At 38.3% G+C, this 20,961-nt stretch overlaps 1 pseudogene; it reads left to right on the forward strand.

The window, feature by feature from the left end:
• Positions 1-7,498: 7,498 nt before the first annotated feature.
• LOC140511186 (DET1 homolog) lies at positions 7,499-18,884 on the forward strand (annotated as a pseudogene).
• The last annotated feature ends 2,077 nt before the right edge of the window (positions 18,885-20,961 follow it).

Genomic DNA, 20,961 nt, shown 5'->3' on the forward strand with positions numbered 1-20,961 from the left:
TTTTATGGATAGTGAATGTAAGAAGCTGGGAGAGGGGAAAATACCAGCTCAAAGTGGAATATGTGATCTTGATTAAGCAGGTCCTCCAATCAATCACTCTATCAATAATCATTTATTAAATATCTATTCTTCACCACGTGCTGGTATAAAGGAAAAAAAATGAAACAGTTTTTGATCTCAATAAATTTACCACTTGCAATCAAATCTAATTCCAAATCCATTGATCTTTCTAATATATTGCTTGATTAAAAATAACTTGCCTGATTTCAACAAGCTAGTAAATAATGCAACCTATAACAACATTGCTAACACCATCTCAGTGGTTAGCACTTACAAAATTACTCAACAAAACATAGCCAAGAGCACACCCAAAATATGATTTGATTTTTTCATATTAACTTGTGCAATCTGTGACCCAGATTCAAAGCTCTGGATTGAGAAGTACCACTTTCAATCTTGGGGACTTCTCAATAGTTGCCTCTTTTTTTTTTTGTTCATACATTTACCTAGGGCTGTCCATGGGGACATTAGAATTTGGTTCAGTTTATACTCATTCAGACTTTGCCATTGGTGATCTAAGAATTATTCATCCCAGATTTCTACAAAAGGAAGGGAGGGGAGAAGGGAGAAAAAAAAGGAAAGGTTTTCAGTTCCTGTTCTGAATTGAAAATGAAATGCAATACTAAAAATCATCTAAGCAAGTAATCACGCTAAAATGACATTGAATATTGGACAGCCTTTTTTTTTTTTTTAATTCTGCAAAAGTTCAAATGACTTATACCTTTTTGGGGGGAGGGGAAAGAAGATCAACTAAATGGCACAATGGATAGAGTATCAGGTCTGGAGGAAGGAAGACCTGAGTTCAAATCCAGTTTCAGATCATTACTAGTTATGTGACCCTGGGCAACTCACTTAACCTTGTTTGTCTTAGTTCCTTATCTGCAAAACAAGTTGGAGAAGAAAATGAGAAACTACTCCAGTATAAAGAATCAGAAAAAAACCTCAACCATAACATATCTATTTTTATCCTGCAAAAAAATCACAGGATTTATACTTACATTCATAAAGAGTTCAGATTGCTTTCCTCTCTTGGCAAAACTCTGTCTCTCCAAGGAAGTATATAGTCCTTCAAATATATAGGATTACCTTGGGTGATCCTTCTTCCCTGGCCCCCCTCCCCACCCCTCCACATGAGGAAAATCCTCAGATTGCTAGAGAGAAAGTGAAGTGATCTTGCCCTCTATTGAGCCCTACTATATATTTGGGTGACTCATGTGGTACCATTGATTTTTGTTTGGAGACATAGCTTTTTGAATCACAGTGGTCAAATTGAGTCAAACTCTGAAAACACCAAATCATAAGTTTAGAGAAACATTGTACAATTGCCAGGTTTTTTGGTGAAAAAAAAGTTGACTATAGCAATGCCTCCTTTTGAGTTTTTGCAATATAGATCTAGATATCGTGGTGCCTTCTCCTTTTCCCCACACAGTGAACCTTCTCTTAGTTACAAAATAACAGAATAAAAGGAGCTAAATACAACCAACTAAAATGAGTGTCATTCAAAAATATGCAAAATCTTAAACAAATAATCTAAGATAAATCATGTCCATGGAAAAGAGAGAGATACATTTCCTCCTTTCTTTTCCAGGGTCAAAATAGGCAGTTCCATTTTGTTTTATATTTCAATTCTTCTGCATTGTTGTAGTGTAACAGCAAGGGCCCCAGCATACATAGGAGGGCCTGTTGTACAGGTTCCTAGATTTACTTTTCTAGAAAGAAAGCAACTTTTGAGGCGTCAACCATCACTTTAATCAAGCACATATATCTATCATTCACTTAGTTCAGGGGAAAACGTCAGCACCCTGAATTTCAGAGAAAATACAAACAGAGGAAATAAATATCAACAGACAGGGCTTCCAACTGTCTGACCATAAGCAATACAGACACAGTTACCAGAGAGAGAAGCACCAGCATCTGGGTTTTCAAAGCCAGGGGCTCCTCAGAGGCTTCTCAGAGACTCATCTGGCACACGAAACTTCTTCCAAAAACTAAGCCTCAAAGCAAAACCTCACCTCAGAGTACACATACACCTTTCAGAGGTGGAGGGCAGGACCCTCTGACCCAGTGACTCAATAGAAATTAATGATAGATACTTGAAGCCTATTAATGGGCAAGGAAGATGTAATTAACATTGCATGTAGTCATTAGTGCACATTGCTTTCCTGTTTCTGCTTGCTTCATTCTTTATCAGTTTATATAAAAATGCTACATTAAAAATAATAAAAAATTCCTTCTTATTGTTGTTCAGTCATTTTTAGTTGTGTCTGACTCTTCATGACCCCATTTGTGGTTTTCTTGGAAAAGGTACTGGGGTGATTTGTCATTTCCTTCTGCAGTTTATTTTACAGATTAAGAATTAAGGCAAATAGGGTGAAGTGACTTACCCAGGGTCACATAGTTAGCAAGTTTCTGAGGCCAGATTTGAACTCAGGATGAGTCTTTGAGCATGACACTCTATTCACTGAACAACCTAGTTGTCCCACTGTCTTATAGTGTAATAATAATATTATTATCAATTTTATGTACTACTCATGGCTTAACCATTCCCCTATTGATGGCCACCATTTTTTTTAACCACAAAAATTCTGCTGTTATTATTTTTGTTTATATAGGCTCTTTCTGTCTTTGATCTTTTGGGGAATATATTCCCACTGGTGATATCTATGAGTCAAAAGGTATCAACAGTTAAATCATTCTTTTCACATAAACCTATTTTTTTCCCCAGAATAGTTGGAATAATTCACAACTCCATTTATAGTGCATATGAAAGAAGCTGCCTTTCTACAAGCCTTCCAACATTTACTATTTCCATCTTTTGTCATCTTTGCCAATTTCCTGAGTGTTAGGTGAAACTCTCAGGTTTTAATTTGCATGCCTCATCAGTGTTTTGTAGTAATCTTTCATATGAATGTTACTAATTCACAACTCTTCTTTTGAGAATTGTCAGTAGATATCCTTTAGCCGCTTACCTAGGAAAGGAAGGAAACAAATATTTAAGCTCCTGATATTGTGCTAACAGCTTTACAAATTTTATTCCACTTGATCTTTATAAGGTGCTATAGGTGCTATTAATATCTCCATGTTGTAGCAGAGGAAACCAAGATAGACAGAAGTAAGGTTAGTTGCCCAAGGTCATACAACTGATAAGTATCCAAAACTGAATTTCAACTCATATATTCCAGTGCTCTATCCACTGCTAAACCTTGCTATTTCCTGTCTTTTGATTAGATAATATCTACTGATGAACAGCTTTTGGTTTTATATGTTTACATTATTTTTTTTTAAATAGAGCCTGTGTGGCATGGTGAATAGAATGCTGGACTTCAAATCAAATAATCCTGCCTTTGACACACACTAGCTTTGTGACTTTGCCACAAAATCTCTCAATGGTCTAGGTAACTCTCAGAGACTACAAGTTGCCGAAGGTGCCGACCTGTATTAGTAGAGGTAGTATCCTCATGGGGGAGTTTTTGCACTAACAAAATCATACATCCAATTCTTGCCTGGTCCTTATTAAATTTGTTTGGTAGACCTTTATCAATGATATAGGAAAAAAAAAATCCCCAATTGACAATTTTACTGGTACTAGCTTTACTGTTTTTTTTTCATACAAAATGCTTTTCAATTTGTATGATCGAAATTATCTATTTTTATCCCTTATTCAAGTTTCCTCTCCTTATGTGCAGTTGTAAAAGGAATCTGCTTATATTTTGCTCCAATTTTTTTCTGATGTAATGTTTCATAATTAGTCTGTATTTCCATTTATAAACAATTTTAAGCAATTGTGTGATGGGAGCATGAACCAAAAAGGGATTTTTGAGAGAAATTCCCAAGATGGAACATTTTCAACCCAGCATTATACCAGTTCTGGTCACAGGTTACAGTTTTAAAAGGCAAGATTGTGAATCCTATAATTATCTTCATTTTATAGATGAGAAACTTGAGGCAGAGAGAGATTTAGTCTTGAACATTTGGAATTGTATTGGAGGACTGACCTAGACCAGGGCTTGGGAGTGTACTCATAGTGCATGGTTTCTGTGGTCTCAACATGGCTTTTGGATAAGTTGGTTTTGTTTTCCACGGAGAACTGGCCCTGGAGAAGCCAGTTGATTGGCTTCTGGGAGTGTTTGTAGGAGGTACCAGCTCCATGATTCATCTCTTTTTCCTCCTCTAGTGATAACTGGGAAGAATAAGCTGCTACAGTCCTTGCTTAGGTGTGAATAGACCTTCAACCTCTTATCTATGCCACTGTGAAACTGAGAATGGATAGTTCTGCTGTTTCTGGGAGAAATGGTGGCAATGGTTGCATTGAATTCCTCCACCCAGGCCAACACGTGTCCCATAAATACTGGCTCAATGTTCTTGGCCTCTTTTTATTTGTCCTTTCCTATCCTTAGGTGATGAAATGTTGGACTAAACTTTAACTTTATGAACCTTGAATGACAAAAGAAGAAGCTACCAGGAATGTGGTAGCTGGAATCCATATGAGATTTTGTGAATAGCTGATTCCAGAGATCTCAACAGTCTTCATGAAGACCCAGCATTAAAGCAGAAGGAAAGAATCAGAGAAGAAAAGACAGCAACTCATCCCCTGACTCTTCTGCATCTAGAAGTGTACTAGGTGAGAGGAATGCTATGTAGGAACATCTTTGAACTGGAACCCACTCCCCGCAGAGCCTGAGTCAGTATAATAAAGAATGTGGCCCTGGATGTTGAAGGGAATGTTTGCACTTCTGTTTTTAGTAAATTTCCTCAGTAAATATTCCTTTGATATTGATGTCAATGAAGTTGATATTGATACTGATGCCAATGAAAGCTCATTGATATTAAACAGTAAAATTATACTAGGGCACTAACCTGTTGACTAATATTGGAAAGAATATGCCAGAATGGATGCTCAAGATAATAGTATTAGAGAGTGACATCCCCTTTCTTGAAAGAGTACTACACTGAAAGTTCTCCAGAGTAATTTATAATAAGTGAGAATGTGTGAGAAGGTGAGTTGGGAGAAGAACCCTTCAGTTTTTATAAAAACTACAGGATTAATCTCATTTTTATTGCCCAAGGTCTTCACAACTGCCTTAACATTGCACACAACTTTTGCCACTACTTCCATGCTCCCAAACTCTAAACTTTAGACCACCCCGTCTCTGTCTCAAGGCAACAAGAGTGATAGCAATGGAATCTCCAATCTTTCTTACCCTTTGTGGTGTAGCATTATCTATTTAGCAAAACATATCCTGGTGTCCTCAAGAAATTCTTAAAGAAGCTTAATTTACTTTCAAGGACTAGTTGATGCCCGAGGGTAATCTGTCTGAATTTGCAGAGACCCACACATGGATCTTTGTCAATTAAGTATCTAAAGGCATAGTTCTGGCGGAATATACAGCATCATATAGCTGCCTAAGCTGCATTTCTGTCAGTTCCCATCTCCATGCTCATTTTCTATTTCAGCACAGCAAGCAATGTTGCTGAATAGGAAGTCAAACAAGAAAAGAGCCTTTGCTGAATTGGCAGAAACTGAGAGGCCTATATTCATGCATCGGAGCAGAATGAGAATTTCCCCAAGTATAAATTCAGCAGTAATGAACGATAGGATGGGTGCCAGGATTCAAACCTATTTCTGACCCAAGCTGTGATTCTGAAATCTACTTCTATGATGATACAACAGTAGATTTCACTTCTCATGTATCAATTGAGCTTGCTAGACATCACATAGTTTTGCCAAGTGGGTGTATCTGACATTAGATTTTGGGGGTGGGGAGCTTATTAACATTTGTCAATTGATTTGGTCCTTGCCAATATGAACTTTCGCTGAGGAGCAAACACCCTCTAACTGTCATTTGTCTATATGAAGGCGGGTGAGATTGACTTGTTATTGATTAAGTTAGTGGAAACCCTTTTCTTCCTCCTCCTATTTTCTCTTCTAAGAATGGAATAAATGTTTTCCATGTCAGAATCCCATTCTATACAAGGTCTGGATCTCAGACCACCTGATTTTATGTCTAATACTCATAAGTACATTTCCTTTTTATTTTGTCTACTTCAGCTAACACTTTTCCTCTCTAGGATCGGGTGGGGGAGAATAAAAAGAAAAAAAAGAAAACTTACATGATAATTTTATTATTTATGTAAAAGGAATTGCAAGTTATATATATATAAATTTTAATAATAATAATTTACTGTTTTATGTGCCATCATCTTTTCATTTTACTATGCTATGGAAATGCTTGTGTTATTTCATAAATCAAAAATAAATATTGAAAAAAAAGAATTAAGGGATGATTTCTTTCAAATATCCAAGAATGGCATTTTCAAGATGATGAAATATACACTGAGCTTGTATTTTGTGAATGAAACATCCTAGGGTTTATTTTAGAGGCTTCTGACCAGGGTAGATGGATGAAAGTCTGAGCAGGGGCCCATATCTTGCCTTTAGGCACATAGAGTTTCAACTGATTTATGGGACACAAAAAGATAGAGGGCAAAGTTCTGTTTTGATCTTCCCATTCCCAAATAATAAGTTTCTTTGGAAATCATTGGTTTGCCATTAGAGACTTTCAAGGAGATCATTAAAAGTAAAAGGTCTTTCCAGTTGCAGTTTTGGCTTTTCCCTGGGTCTTGGGTATCCTCCTGCCTTTGCAATCCTTACATACCTTCTTTGGTAGTGCATTAAACCAGGTAATACAGAAAAAGGAAACAACAATGAACAAAACCTGAGCTCTTTGTTTACAGTCAATTACCTGGGAATAAATGGAAATTGATAATCTTGTTATTTTGTTGTCCAGACCAGGTTTAAAGGGGTAAAATCAAGTCAAATTAAAAAAACAGAATATCCTGGAGAGGAATGAAGACTTGGTTGGCCTGGATGGATGGTAAGAACCAATCAATCAGAGGGAGAGTCTGGAACATCACAGAGTACTTCCAATGTCAGAAGTCCAGAGACAGAATGACCTTCCAGGTTTCTGAAGCAAGTAGAGACAGAAGTGCAACCTGGAGAGTCCAGTGTTTCCAGAATAGCCAGGATTCACCACTGGCTAACTGAAATGAATGAGTAATTACTTCTGTTTGGTGTAACATCTACCATGAGGGTAAATAGCTATAAATACCTCGGTAGCCTCAGGTTATCACTAAATTCCTGCTCAGACCAATAAAATAGTAATGACTTCTAGTCATGAAGAAGAGTTTAAATTACTTTCAATGTCATGAAAAATGACCTTGTAACTACTTAAATAGAGACAGCTAGGTGACTCAGTGGATAAAGCTATGGACCTGGAATTGGAGAGATCTGATTTCAGATCTGGCGTCAGACACTTACTAGCTATGTGATCTTGGGTAAGTCATTTAACCTTTATTTGCTTTAATTCAGTGGAAAAGGAGATGGCCAACCACTCCAATATCTTTGTCAAGAAAATCGCATGGACAGTATTGGCATGCCATGGTCTACAGGGTCATGAAGAGTTCGGAAGGACAAGAACAACAAATGAAATCCAGTGCCTGGCATGCAATAAGGACTTAAGAAATCCTTAAGAGGGGGGCGGAGCCAAGAAGGCGGAGTAGAAAGACGCACATACACATAGGTCCGAACCCACAACCTATAGAACATCTGTAAAAAAGAACGCCCGGCGAATTCTGGAGCAGTAGAGGCCACAGAACAGTGGAGCGGAGGAAATTTCTGTGCCAGAGAGCCCTGCAAACCTCTCACAAAGGTCCTTCGCACTGTGGACGTGGAGCCGAGCACAGCCCTGCTGTGGCCGTGCGGCGCAGAGAGGAGCAGATCTGAGCAGGCTTCAGGGACAGAATCTCCAGCAGCCACGTGGGTCCCCCCACCCACAGGTGACGGGGGTTGGTGAGAGTGTCTCTTTGGTGGGTCGAGAGGGGAGTGGGGTGCCCCCACAACTCAGGCCCCCTCTGGAGGCAACAGCAGAAGCGGGAGCAGACCAGGGATCCCCAAGCAGGCAGGAGCCCAGATCCATTGTTGAACATCTCCACACAAACCCCCTGAGGGAACTGAGCTTGTGAGGTGGCCCTGCCCCGACCTGAGCACCTGAACTTGATCTCACACTGAATAGCAGCCCTGCCCCCACCCAAAGCCCTGAGGCTGGGAAGCAACATTTGAATCTCAGACTCCAAGCACTGGCTGGGAGGATATGGAGGTGAAGTGGGTGTGAAGAGAATATTCAGAAGTGAAGTCACTGGCTGGGAAAATGCCCAGAAAAGGGAAAAGAAATAAGACTATAGAAGGTTACTTTCTTGGTGAACAGGCATTTCCTCCCTTCCTTTCTGATGAGGAAGAACAATGCTTACCATCAGGCAAAGACACAGAAGTCAAGGCTTCTGTATCCCAGCCCACTCAAAGGGCTCAGGCCATGGAAGAACTCAAAAAGAAATTTGAAAATCAAGTTAGAGAGGTGGAGGAAAAAGTGGGAAGAGAAATGAGAGACATGCAGTCAAAGCATGAACAGCAGGTCAGCACTCTGCTAAAGGAGACTCAAAAAAATGCTGAAGAAAATAACACCTTGAAAAATAGGCTAACTCAATTGGCAAAAGAGTTTCAAGAAGCCAATGAGGAGAAGAATGCTTTCAAAAGCAGAATTAGCCAAATGGAAAAGGAGGTTCAAAAGCTCACTGTAGAAAATAGTTCTTTCAAAATTAAAATGGCACAGATGGAGGCTAATGACTTTAGGAGAAACCAAGAAATCACAAAACTAAATCAAAAGAATGAAAACATAGAAGATGTTGTGAAATATCTCATTGGAAAAACAACTGACCTGGAAAATAGATCCAGGAGAGACAATTTAAAAATTATGGGACTACCTGAAAGCCATGATCGAAAAAAGAGCCTAGAAATCATCTTTCATGAAATTATCAAGGAAAACTGCCCTGAAAGTCTAGAACCAGAGGACAAAATAAGTCTTCAAGGAATCCACAGAACACCGCCTGAAAGAGATCCAAAAAGAGAAACTCCTAGGAACATTGTGGCCAAATTCCAGAGTTCCCTGGTCAAGGAGAAAATATTTCTTTTTCTTTTTCTTTTTCTTTTTTTTTAGAGCAAGATTTATTTATTTATTTTTTAAATTTATTTATTTAACTTTTAACATTCATTTTAACAAAATTTTGGGTTACAAATTTTCTCCCCTTTTATCCCCTCCCACTGCCCCCCCCCCCCCCCAAGGAGAAAATATTTCAAGCAGCTAGAAAGAAACAATTCAAGTATTGTGGAAATACAATCAGGATAACACAAGATCTAGCAGCTTCTACATTAAGGGACTGAAGGGCATGGAATAGGATATTCCAGAAGTCAAAGGAACTAGGACTAAAACCAAGAGTCACCTACCCAGCAAAACTGAGTATAATACTTCAGGGGAAAAATTGGTCTTTCAATAAAATAGAGGACTTTCAAGCGTTCTTGATGAAAAGACCAGAGCTGAAAAGAAAATTTGACTTTCAAACACAAGAATGAAGAGAAGCAAGAAAAGGTAAACAGTAAAGAGAAGTCATAAGGGACTTACTAAAGTTGAACTGTTTACATTCCTACATGGAAAGACAATATTTGTAACTCTTGAAACTTTTCAGTATCTGGGTACTGGGTGGGATTACACACACACATATGCACACGCATGCACACACACACATAGAGACAGAGTGTACACAGTGAATTGAAGAGGATGGGATCATATCTTAAAAAAATGACATCAAGCAGTGAGAGAGAAATATATTGGGAGGAGAAAGGGAGAAATGGAATGGGGCAAATTATCTCTCATAAAAGAGGCAAGCAAAAGACTTATTAGTGGAGGGATAAAAAGAGGAGGTGAGAGAAAAACATGAAGTTTACTCTCATCACATTCCACTAAAGGAAGGAATAAAATGCACACTCATTTTGGTATGAAAACCTGTCTTACAATACAGGAAAGTGGGGGATAAAGGGATAAGCAGGGTCGGGTGGATGATGGAAAGGAGGGCATGGGGAGGAGGGAGCAATTTGAGGTCAACACTCTTGGAGAGCAACAGGATCAAAAGAGAGAATAGAAGTAATGTGGGGCAGGATAGAAAGGAGGGAAATATAGTTAATCTTACACAACATGACTATTATGGAAGTCATTTGCAAAACTACACAGATTTGGCCTATATTGAATTGCCTGCCTTCCAAAGGGAAAGGGTGAGGAGGGAGGGAGGAAGAGAAGTTGGAACTCAAAGTTTTAGGAACAACTGTCGAGTACTGTTCTTGCCACTAGGAGATAAGAAATACAGGTAAAGGGGTATAGAAAGTTATCTGGCCCTACAGGACAAAAGAGAAGATGGAGACAAGGGCAGAGAGAGATGATAGAAGAGAGAGCAGATTGGTGATAGGGGCAATTAAAATGCTCGGTGTTTTGCGGGGGGGAGGGAACAAAAGGGGAGAAAATTTGGAGCCCAAAAATTTTGTGAAAATGAATGTTAAAAGTTAAATAAATAAATAAAGAAAAAAAAGAAATCCTTAATAATTGATTGATTGATTGTTCCATCCTATTCAAATAGGTCTCCAATGTTCAGAGAAAACGTTCCTTTAACAGAAATATAGTTGGGAGGTAGGAGGGAAACAATAAGAAACCAATCCTGAAAAGTTCCAGAATTTACCAAGGAAACTGTCAAATGTTTGTCATTGATAATGGGAAAGAAAGTAGTTAAGAGTAAATTAGTAAATAACTTGCTTGACAGGGAAACTCTCAAGGTCTGCCCATAGCTCATATGTTCCCTCTAGTCAAGTGTAAGCACTTGGTTGTTTCCACCTACAGCCCTTAGCCAGGCAAAGCCCTAGAAGGGACATCTTCCTCAGAACAATGAGTATAATAAACTACTGGCTAGTAGAAGAGTTTTACTCAAAATCATGTTCTTAACAAGCTTTAGAACTGCCCTTGCTTTTCTCTTGCCCAGGGTTTCTGGTTTCTCTGGGGTTTCTAATTCCTACCTACTTTCTTTTTGACCGTCATCTCTACCTTGACCTTGTTTCTCTATTATGGGAGGTAGTGGAGGGATAATGGCTAGGAGAGCTTGGATCCTGTCCTGTCTCGACCATTTACCAGTTGAGTTACTTTGAACAAAATACCTACATGACTTTGGGTCTCAATTTCCTTACCTTGTCATTGTAGTCATCCTATAACCCCTACCTCCATACTGACTGACTATGTGATTCTTGGCAAGTCTGAACATCTTAGGGTCCCAGGCAACTCTCTATGACTGTAAGTTTGCAGACCAATTACAGATCTGCATTGGGAGAAGGTGACCTCACTGGGTGCACTCAAAGCTGGAGAAATCATAGAGCTGGACTCAGTGATCTCCATGATTTTTTCTTGGTAACATTCTAGGATCTGTATCTTCTTGGTTCCTGAGTGCCTGTCTGAATTGGAACCATTATTCTGGTGACCTGGATACATATTATATATGTTACATTATCTGATATGCATGTATAATATATCAGATATATAATAACATGTAGAAGATATGTATACAGATGTACACATATGCGCATGTGCACATACACATGCATGTTTGCATATCTGTATATGTGTGTTTACTTTCATATCTTACTTCTTTCTGTTAGTGATGAGACAGCTAGCAAGGGCGTGAAGAATGAAGTAACATGGAGGGAAAATCCCTTTCTTCTAATATGGACAAGGAAGGTCCTTCAGCTTCCTGAAAATAGAAGAATGGTATTTCGAAGGATTTATTTCTTTCCCTATGACTGTTAGAAAAAAAGGGATGACAGAATCAGGAGAAAATTAAATAAAGCTGTTTAATACCAATATGTTCAGTGCAGGAACTGGAATCTGACCAAATGAATGAAAGCCCTAGATCACTTCAGAGATAAATAGAAAGTAGAAAGGTTAAAGAAAAGTGTTTCAACCATAACCCTGGAAGGGGAAAAATCAGAATTAAATCAAAGAGCGATCAATCATGCCTGAAGATTAGTGAGCTATTCATCTTGTGCTTGAAGATTAGTTTTTCTTTTGATCTTAGTCTATATCACACTTTGACTTATCACATACAAAGGTTAGTAATTAGTGAGATGGAAAAATAGTGTAGTATAGGCCAGAAGAAAGAGCACTAAATCTCAAGTCAGGAAAACTAAGTGGAAATCTTCAGTTTGGGACTTACCTGGGGGAACAGGGCAGCTAGGTGATGAAGTACAAAGAGTGCTAGGCCTGGAGTCAGGAGAACTTGAATCCAAATTTTGCCTAAGGAACTTACTAGCTGTGTGACCCTGGGCAAGTCACGTAACCCTGTTTGACTCAGTTCTTCATTTGTAAACTGGGCTGGAGAAGGAAATGGCAAACCATTCCAGGATCTTTGCCAAGAAAAACCCCAAATGGGGTCATGAAGTGTCAGACATGACTGAAAATGACCGACCAACAGCCACGGAACTTGAGGGACCATAGGCAAGTCATAAAACCAAAGGATTTGGCTATGAAAAGAACCTTGCAGATCGCCTAGTCTGATTGCTCTATTTTACAGATGAAGTAACTGAGTCTCAGAGAAGCTAAGTGATTTTCCCAAAATCACAGAATAGTGAGTAGCAAGAGAGCTGGAATTCAGCTTCTGGACCTCTGACTACAAACCAAGTCTTCTTCCTTCTGTACCGTGCTTTGGGCCTGCCATAGAAAACTGCAAAGCTTTCCTGCGATTTATTGTCAAAGGATAGGAACAAAGAATTTTCAAAAGAAAAATTGCAAATAACAATTAGATGAAAGGCTAAAAACATAAAAGAACTTTGGGGTTTCACCTTAAAAGCAACCAATTTGCAAAGATGATAAAGATGGGAACACATAATGTTGAAGGACTTGTGGAAAGACAGGTATATTTAATAGACTGGAATTGTGATTGGTTCAGAAATTCTGCTAAACAGTTTTGTTACATTTTAAAAAAAACAAAATCAGCATGGTTAAAGTCAGAAACAAAGGTTCTATATACAATAAAATATTCATCATAATATTTATGGTAGTAATTAAAAACTGAAAAAAAAGATTAAGTGTCTAGATCTTGGGAAATGATTATAATAGAATAATATTATGGTTTAAAAAATGGCAAATTGGTGGCACATGCCCAGTAATCCTTTCTACTAGAGAGGCTGTGGGTATCTCATGAGGTCTGAGCCACAGCAGGGTTAATGCCAAGAGCAACAACATAGGAAATCCTCATTGATGGGGTGACATCTGGTTGCCTAAAGAGGAGAGAACTGGCACAAGTTGGAAGCAAGCCAAAGTTTTTTTTGATGAAAGCAGTAGGCTAGGATATAGGAGTAACCACTGAACTACCCACTTACGAAGGCCAAGACAGGGAAACTAAGGTTAAAGAAAGAAAAGACATATCTAAAGAATTCAGTCAAGTGTGTGAAGACATATGAACTAACATAGAATGTATTAAGCAGAACCAGGAAGACAAAACACACAGTGACAGTAAAGGGAAAGAGAAAAACTAGGATAAAACTAAACATTGAATAATTGTAATGGTCAAAAATGGCCTGAGAGAAGAATTGAGAAAATCTACCCTTCAATGTAGGGGTCTTTGGCTGTGCAATATTTTATATATTGTCAAATGTGGATGATATATTGCTTAAATTAGAAATAAATGGCCATGCCAGAAGCAGAAAGGGCTTCCAACTGGAAGGCAGCCCAAGGAGTTGAATTTACTTTGTGAATTTTTCCTCTCTCTGTGTCCCTTCCCCATGTATATTCTCTAGATGCACATATTTATGTGTACTTCTTTCTCAACTATGGCAAGTGAGGGAATAAATGCCTATTTTTTAGGGAAATATTTCAAAGAAACATTTATTTTAATATGTTATTTAATTAAATATTTTCTGACTTAAATTAGTTATCTCTGCTAGATATGGTTTATGTGAACACACGAAAAATCTGTAATCTTGTCAGCATAAGAAACTCCTCCAATGGAGAATGTAACCCATTTATGACTTAGAAAGTAAGGTCTAGGGATCTGTCATAGGTATATTTATATGTTAAACAACTAATGCAGTCATACTTCTGATATAGATTTCAGAGATTAGAGGGATTTGATCTTTTGTTCCCCAAGTAGTGGAGGTTCACAAGCTCTGGTGTGAGTGGATATCAATACCAAAATTTACCCTGAATCTAGGTTACTTTTGTGAAGCACTTGGAAAGGGTCTTGAAGGCTTTATACTCCAACCCGCATCTGAATTGGATTTGAGGATTTCACTATTGAAAGAGAGTAACCACACCCTGGGACTTTTCCTTCTACTTTTGGGGAGATCTCTTTTAAACTTTAGTAAAAATCTGCGCCTCCACGACTTCTTCCCATTGCTTCTAGTTTTGCCTCATGGAGCCAAACTGAGAAAGTCTAGACTGTCTTCCTTAAGAAAGACCTTCAAATTCTTGAAAATAGATATCACTTCTCCCCACTTCTCTTCTTTAAGTTAAATGTTCCTAGTTTCTTCAACTGATTTTGAGTCTACTCACTATTCAGTTTGTCCCCCCTTGACCAAGCAACACCATATGCTTCCTTCCTAAAATGTGGCACCAAGAACTGAACAGAATAATTTGACCTGAACCAGACCTACTGTTCCTTGGCACATTTGCAGAGTCAAGAACTTGCTATTTTTCAGTCACTTCAGTTGTGAAAGACTCAAGGTGCTAAATGAAATAGATTTTTTTGCACATAGGAATGTGTTGGATGATGAAAATGTATCAGGGCCCTTTTTATTTCATTCTAATAGGGAAAAAGGAAGAAAATTTGTTGTTCAATCATTTCTAATTCTTCATTACCCTATATGAGGTTTTCTTGGCAAAGATACTGGCATGGTTTGCCATTTTCTTGTCCAGCTCATTTTATAAATGAGGAAACTAAGACAAAGAGAGTTAAGTGACTTGTCCAGGATCACACAGCTAATAAGTGTTTGAGGTTGGACTTGAACTTAGGTCTTTCTGACTCCACACCTGGTGCTCTACCCTCTGTGCCTCTTAGTTGCTCAAGAACTTACCTCTCCCTAAAATAGAAGTATTAAGGAGATAGGCAAATCGAGAAGTGTAGGGAATTGAGGTTTTCTGGCTTTTTAAAAACATTTTTTTGAGTAGAATATTCTAGAAGCATTAATGAGTAAGTTTCTGAAAGTAATTTCCTTCAATTCAAGAAGATAGAGCACTGGATTTGGGGGCAGGAAGACTTGAGTTTGAATCCTGCCTCAAACATGACCTATTTGACCCTGTCTACGTCATCTAATCTCTTAAGCCTTAAGTTTCCTCAGAGCATCTACCTCACAGAGGTGCTATAAGGATCGAAAGAAATAATATGTGTAAAGCATCTTGTAAACTTTAAAGAGGTTATATTAAATGGTAGCTATTTAGAAACAAGAAAGGAAATAATTTTGCAGAAGAGGACCTACCATAGCAGCAGTCTATTAAAAGTAAGTTAGGCTAATTTTTGTTTTAACATGTGCCACATTTCCAATTTATAACCAAAATTCTTTAAAATGAAAAAACAAAATTCTTGTTTAGTTAAAATAGAATAATTAAAGATGACACAAAAGAAAAATTTCCACAATGCCTAAATTTGTTATTTTAGTTAAATAAAAACACTTTACATGTTCACAAGCATTGGTTGATGATAGTTATTTTCCTCAGGTAATATGGCAAAAATATATTCCAAACACCTATGATTAATCTGCTTACCTCTCGGATTCTCCAGAAATTAGCTTTAGTAAACAAATAACCAATTTATTCCAATTTCTAATGAAAATAGAAACTAATCTCTAGTGGGGCATATTTAATCTGAAAAAAAAATCAAAATAAATCATGGCACTAAAATGTTGAGAATGTTTACCTCTTTCTCCTACCTTAATAAAATGTCTATCTGTCTCTAGGGATGATGACAGAGATTGTATAGATATGTATCATCGTGCTTTATTCTTTTGTGGATTTTCAGAGTTGGAATTGATCCCAGTAGTCATCTAGTACAACCTCTACCTGAAAGGAATTTTCTATTATACCAAATGAATGGCCATACAGCCTCTTCTCCAAGACCCCCAATGAAAAGAAGCCCACTGTCTCTCAAGGTAGCCCACTCACTTTTGGATAGGAGGTTTCACTAAGAAGTTTTTTCCTTTGATTAATACCTAAATTTGCCTCTTTGAAATCCTTCCATTGCTCCTGGTTATTTCTTCCCACTGGGCACAAGAATACATCTAATAAATCTTCCACATGGCAATGCCTCAAAAACTTGAAGACAACTATCACATTTCCTCTGACTTATTATAGTTTGGTTCTAATAGGGTTAAAATTATACTGGAAGAAGCTTATTGAATGTGAGCTGTGTCTCTTTTTCATAAAATTACAAGTTTCACAAGACTTGTATGTATCTTTTTGTTTTAGGGGTCTTTGGCATTAAGGTTACATAAGCAACATGTAATTTTATGTTCTTGTTGATTGAAATTGATATTAGTTGGAATTGTTGTTCAGGAAGAGGTTGGTCTAGAATGATCTCTGAAGTCCTTCTCAACTCTGAGTTTCTGCGAAATACTCTAGAGTAGTGGAATTATATCTAGAAGCAGGAGAGCTATTATAAGAAGCACTAACATAATAATTCAGGGCAGCTAGGTGGCACAGTGGATAGAGTGCTAGGTCTGGAGTCAGGAGGATCTGAGTCCAAATCTGACCTCAGATGCTTATTAGCTGTGTGATCCTGGACAAACCACTTAACCCTATGCTGGAGAAGGAAATGGCAAACCACTCCAGAATCGTTGCCAAGAAAATCCCAAGTGGAGTCATGAAGAATTGAACATGACTGAATGACTAAACAAAACTAAATATGCTTGACCTTTTCCCCTTCCCCTTCCCCAGCCTTCATTCTTATGTTTGGCTGAAGTCATCAAATGAATGTAACTTATATTGTGTTAGACGATAATAGTAGTAGTAGAAACAGCAGTAGCTGTAGAGGTAGTGGTAGCAGTAGTAGTAGTAGTAGCAGTAGTAACCAATTTTTTTTATATCAAAAAGCATTTTAAGTATATTATTTCAGGTTGCTGAGTGCCAGGGTCAGTGGCAACATGGCAGTGGTGGTGGCAGCCATCTGAATGTGGCCAACGCAGCCCAGGGATCCCCTCGCCCTGGCCTCATGAGCCTGGTGTGACTGGGGGCGCAGGACAGATAGAAATAAGATGCTGTGATGATGGATCATAATATACCAAACACCAAACTTCGAAGAATCCAGAACCAAAATGTTATCCACTGCTTGGAGTGTCAGCACACCAGTTCAGGCAAGGCTGGTACCCACTGGCACCAGTTCGGTGTTCCACCAGAAAGTCTTCATCAACTTTACTGTGGTTAATGTGGAAAAGTCACCTTTCTCCCTGAGAAATTTTTCACCTGATGGGTGCCACTTTATTGCCTTTTCTTCAGACCAGACACCACTGGACATTTATGAGTACCAGGGCTGCCAAGCAGCAGAGGACCTACTGCAGGGTTATGAGGGTAAAATTTTGGCTAATAGCAATGACCAGAGGTCAGTCAACATCTGAGATCAACTCTTGGAATGCTTCTTCATCTTGCTGCATATCACCAATGTTGCTGCTAATGGTGAACACCTAAATCACAAGTGTAGCCTCTTCACAGATGACTGCCGTTGTGTCATTGTGGGTTCAGCTGCCTACCTCCCTGAAGAGCCTCACCCTACTTTTTATGAAGTATCGCAACACTGAGTCAGTGACACCAAAACCCTGCTCCTCTTTGGAGGACTATTTCCTTCATATATTTGATCTTCACAATGGCGGGTTGTGTGACACCCGCACATTCAAAATGTGATAAAGTGATCTTGTCCCACAATCAAGAGCTATACTTATATAAGAACATACTAGACATTCTTTCAGTACAGTAGCAGACCAATAATGTCTCCCAGGTCACTCCTGAGGGCCCCTTTATTGATGTCCACACCTTTGGTCGATTCTACTGAGGATGACTTGCTCACCCTGTCAGCTGTCTACCCTGAGGAAAAACAAGACAGCCAAACAGGCATGGCCAACCGCTACAAGGAGCCTTTCAATAATCCCCTAAAGCACTGGCTACTGATATACTTGTGGCACTGGGTAGAGCAGGATGATAGTGCCTTGGCCAAGAGGCGCTTCTTCTAGTATTTTAACTAACTATGATAGCTGGGCATATGGAAGATGCAGCTTCTAAATGAAAATCACCTCTTTATCAAGTACACTAGTGAGGATGTAGTGATACTATGGGTCACAGAACCATCACAGCTTTCCTCTTTGTTTTGTACAATATGGTAATGGCAGAGGTGAAAGTAGTGTTTGAGAATTCTTAGGATGAATTTCTGGAGCTCTTTGAGAATTTCTGTGACCTCTTCCACAACTCTACCCTGCACAGTGAGGCTGTCCAGTTTTCCAGTTTAGCTTTTATCAACAAATTTGCCAGGCAGATCCAGTGCCAATTTAAAGACACTATTGTAAATGCAAAGTATGGAGGGCACACAGAGGCAGTATGGCGGCTGCTTGGTCAGCTCCCCATCAGCGCCCAGTCGTGCAGTGGCAGTCCCCACCTTGATCTACCTCCTCTGCTATGATGATAAGCAGGTTTCATTTATGGAGCCCCCCCAAGACTTGTGGAGATCACCCAATCAGGTTCTATGCCTAGGATTCTGGTCTGCTCAAGTTTGAGATCCAGACAGGCCTCCTGGGCCACCCCATCAGCCACACAATCTGCCACTTGGTCACCTTCACCTTCCACCCTTTTGAGCCTTTTGCCATCTCAGTGCAGAGCAGTAATGACAAATGAGTGGTGAACTTCCATATGCGGCACAGTTGCACATAGGCTGGGTGCCCACCAAAGCCAGTTTGTCTCACCTAAGATTCGTGCCCCCTCTCATCTTTGCACATCAGAGAGCAGAGCCTTCCAGTGGCCAGCATTGTTCCTTTGGAGGCAAGGTCTGTGTTGGTGAGCCTTGGCTGATCTGTAGTCATTCAAACATGAGCCAGAAGAGAGGAGTTGGACCTGGGATAACTTACTTTAAAGAAAATTAAACAACCTAGCCTAATTTAAATGTCTCCCACTTTTTCCACAAGAGATTGCCCAGCATTAAGTCTTTTAATTATTTTGAATGGGAGGAGTTCTGTGTGTATGTATTTTATTGAGGTGTAGATGAGAGTTTTCCACTATTTTTCCCCCTTCTTTTCTTGACAATGGTGTGCAACCTGAAGCAGAGCAATTGGTTGCCATTGTGGCCAGACGTAATGACTGATGAAGACCCGGCTCATTCCTTTTCATTTAGCCAAAAACTGAGGCTGTATTTTTAACTAAAAATAAAAGACATAATATTTTCATACTTAAATATATATTATTTCATTTGATCCTCACAACAGTCCTAGGACATAGTTGCTGTCATTGTTCCCATTTTACTGATGAAACTGATTCTGAGAGAGATCAACTTGATTGTCCAGGCTTATACATATACACATACATATACACATATATACATATACACACATATATACATATATACATCTGAGGCAAAATTTGAACTCATCTTCTTTGATTCATGTCCAGTGTTATATCTATTATGCCAAGTTAGAGGATATTGGGCAAGTTATTATGACAAGCATCCAGGAAGCTCTTTGAGGAATAGTAGCTCCTTGTTTCTACAAAAAAATGCAAAACTTACAAATTACTCAAAAGACAAATCTCTGATTTCCTTTTGTAGGGGGTCTATCTTCACTTATATAATATTCAACAAACTTCAAAATGTTCTGTGAGTGTGTACAAGTGTTACGTTTCCATGTATGTGTGTGTGTATTTTAATTTTGCATTTTATATCTATTACCACCCCTAGAATCCACTTTCAACCTCTGCCAAAAATCTCTTGGAAAACAGTTTGCACATTATTATAAAAGAATCCTTTTGTTTTTCATTATTACTGAAGGCTCAATTATTCTTATAAATCTTGCTACCTTGTTAGCAGAAGTGATGGCTAGAGACAGATTGATAGCCCTGTAGTAATTAAATCAACTCACTCAGGTGATATAAATTATCTCTTTGTGCTTTGCTGCCCCAACCGAGCTCTGCTGGAAAGATAAGTTAAGAAACCTTAGGCCATCTAATAAAGCATCATTATTAAAAACTTCTAAACATGTATCTTTTTCCATGCCACCATCTACCTTGTATGTAAGAATACTGACCCAGGATAGGATCAAAGTATTTGGGAAAATGGAAGTTTTCTACATTTTACTACAATCTTCTTTTCCTCTTTCAATCTAGGACACTTAATGAAAAAAAGAATAGTGCATGTCTATATGTATGCTGTGTTTTGGATGACCGTTTGCTCATTCAACCATACTGAGTGGATGGAGAAGGATTTATCTTTTATGATCAAATGTTGATTATAAAAACATGACGTGGAAGTGCCTTTAAATGAGAAAATTTGACATCTTTGTTATTTCTTAATGTTAAAAGGAATTTGGTATCCTTTTTTCAAACTTAGAAGCATTTCACCAAAGTAAAAAAAAAAAGTATATAGAACACATTTGTACAATACATGTATACATACACACATGTACACATATGTATGTGTGTACACATGTGTGTGTATATATTTGACTCATAAGAAAAAGCTAGAGGTAGTTTGGTTCAGATAATTGTATTTGTGAATGTTAAGAACAATTCATTTTTCCTCATTTACTATTTATGTTTTCCCTAAAATATATACATTAACACAGTGGGTTTCCCCCTAATATTTCTCTGAATACTTTAAAAAAAAGGAAAGCACTAGACATAGTAAAAACTAAAAAAATACAGCAAAAATGAAATAGATTATATCAATAGACAGGAAATAATTAATTTCTGATGTAGAAGTCATTATTGAATCAACTCCCTATGAAGAATGAGAGACCATCTT

The sequence above is a fragment of the Notamacropus eugenii genome, chromosome 6 (genome assembly GCF_028372415.1).
Source record: "Notamacropus eugenii isolate mMacEug1 chromosome 6, mMacEug1.pri_v2, whole genome shotgun sequence".
Lineage (NCBI taxonomy): Eukaryota > Metazoa > Chordata > Mammalia > Diprotodontia > Macropodidae > Notamacropus > Notamacropus eugenii.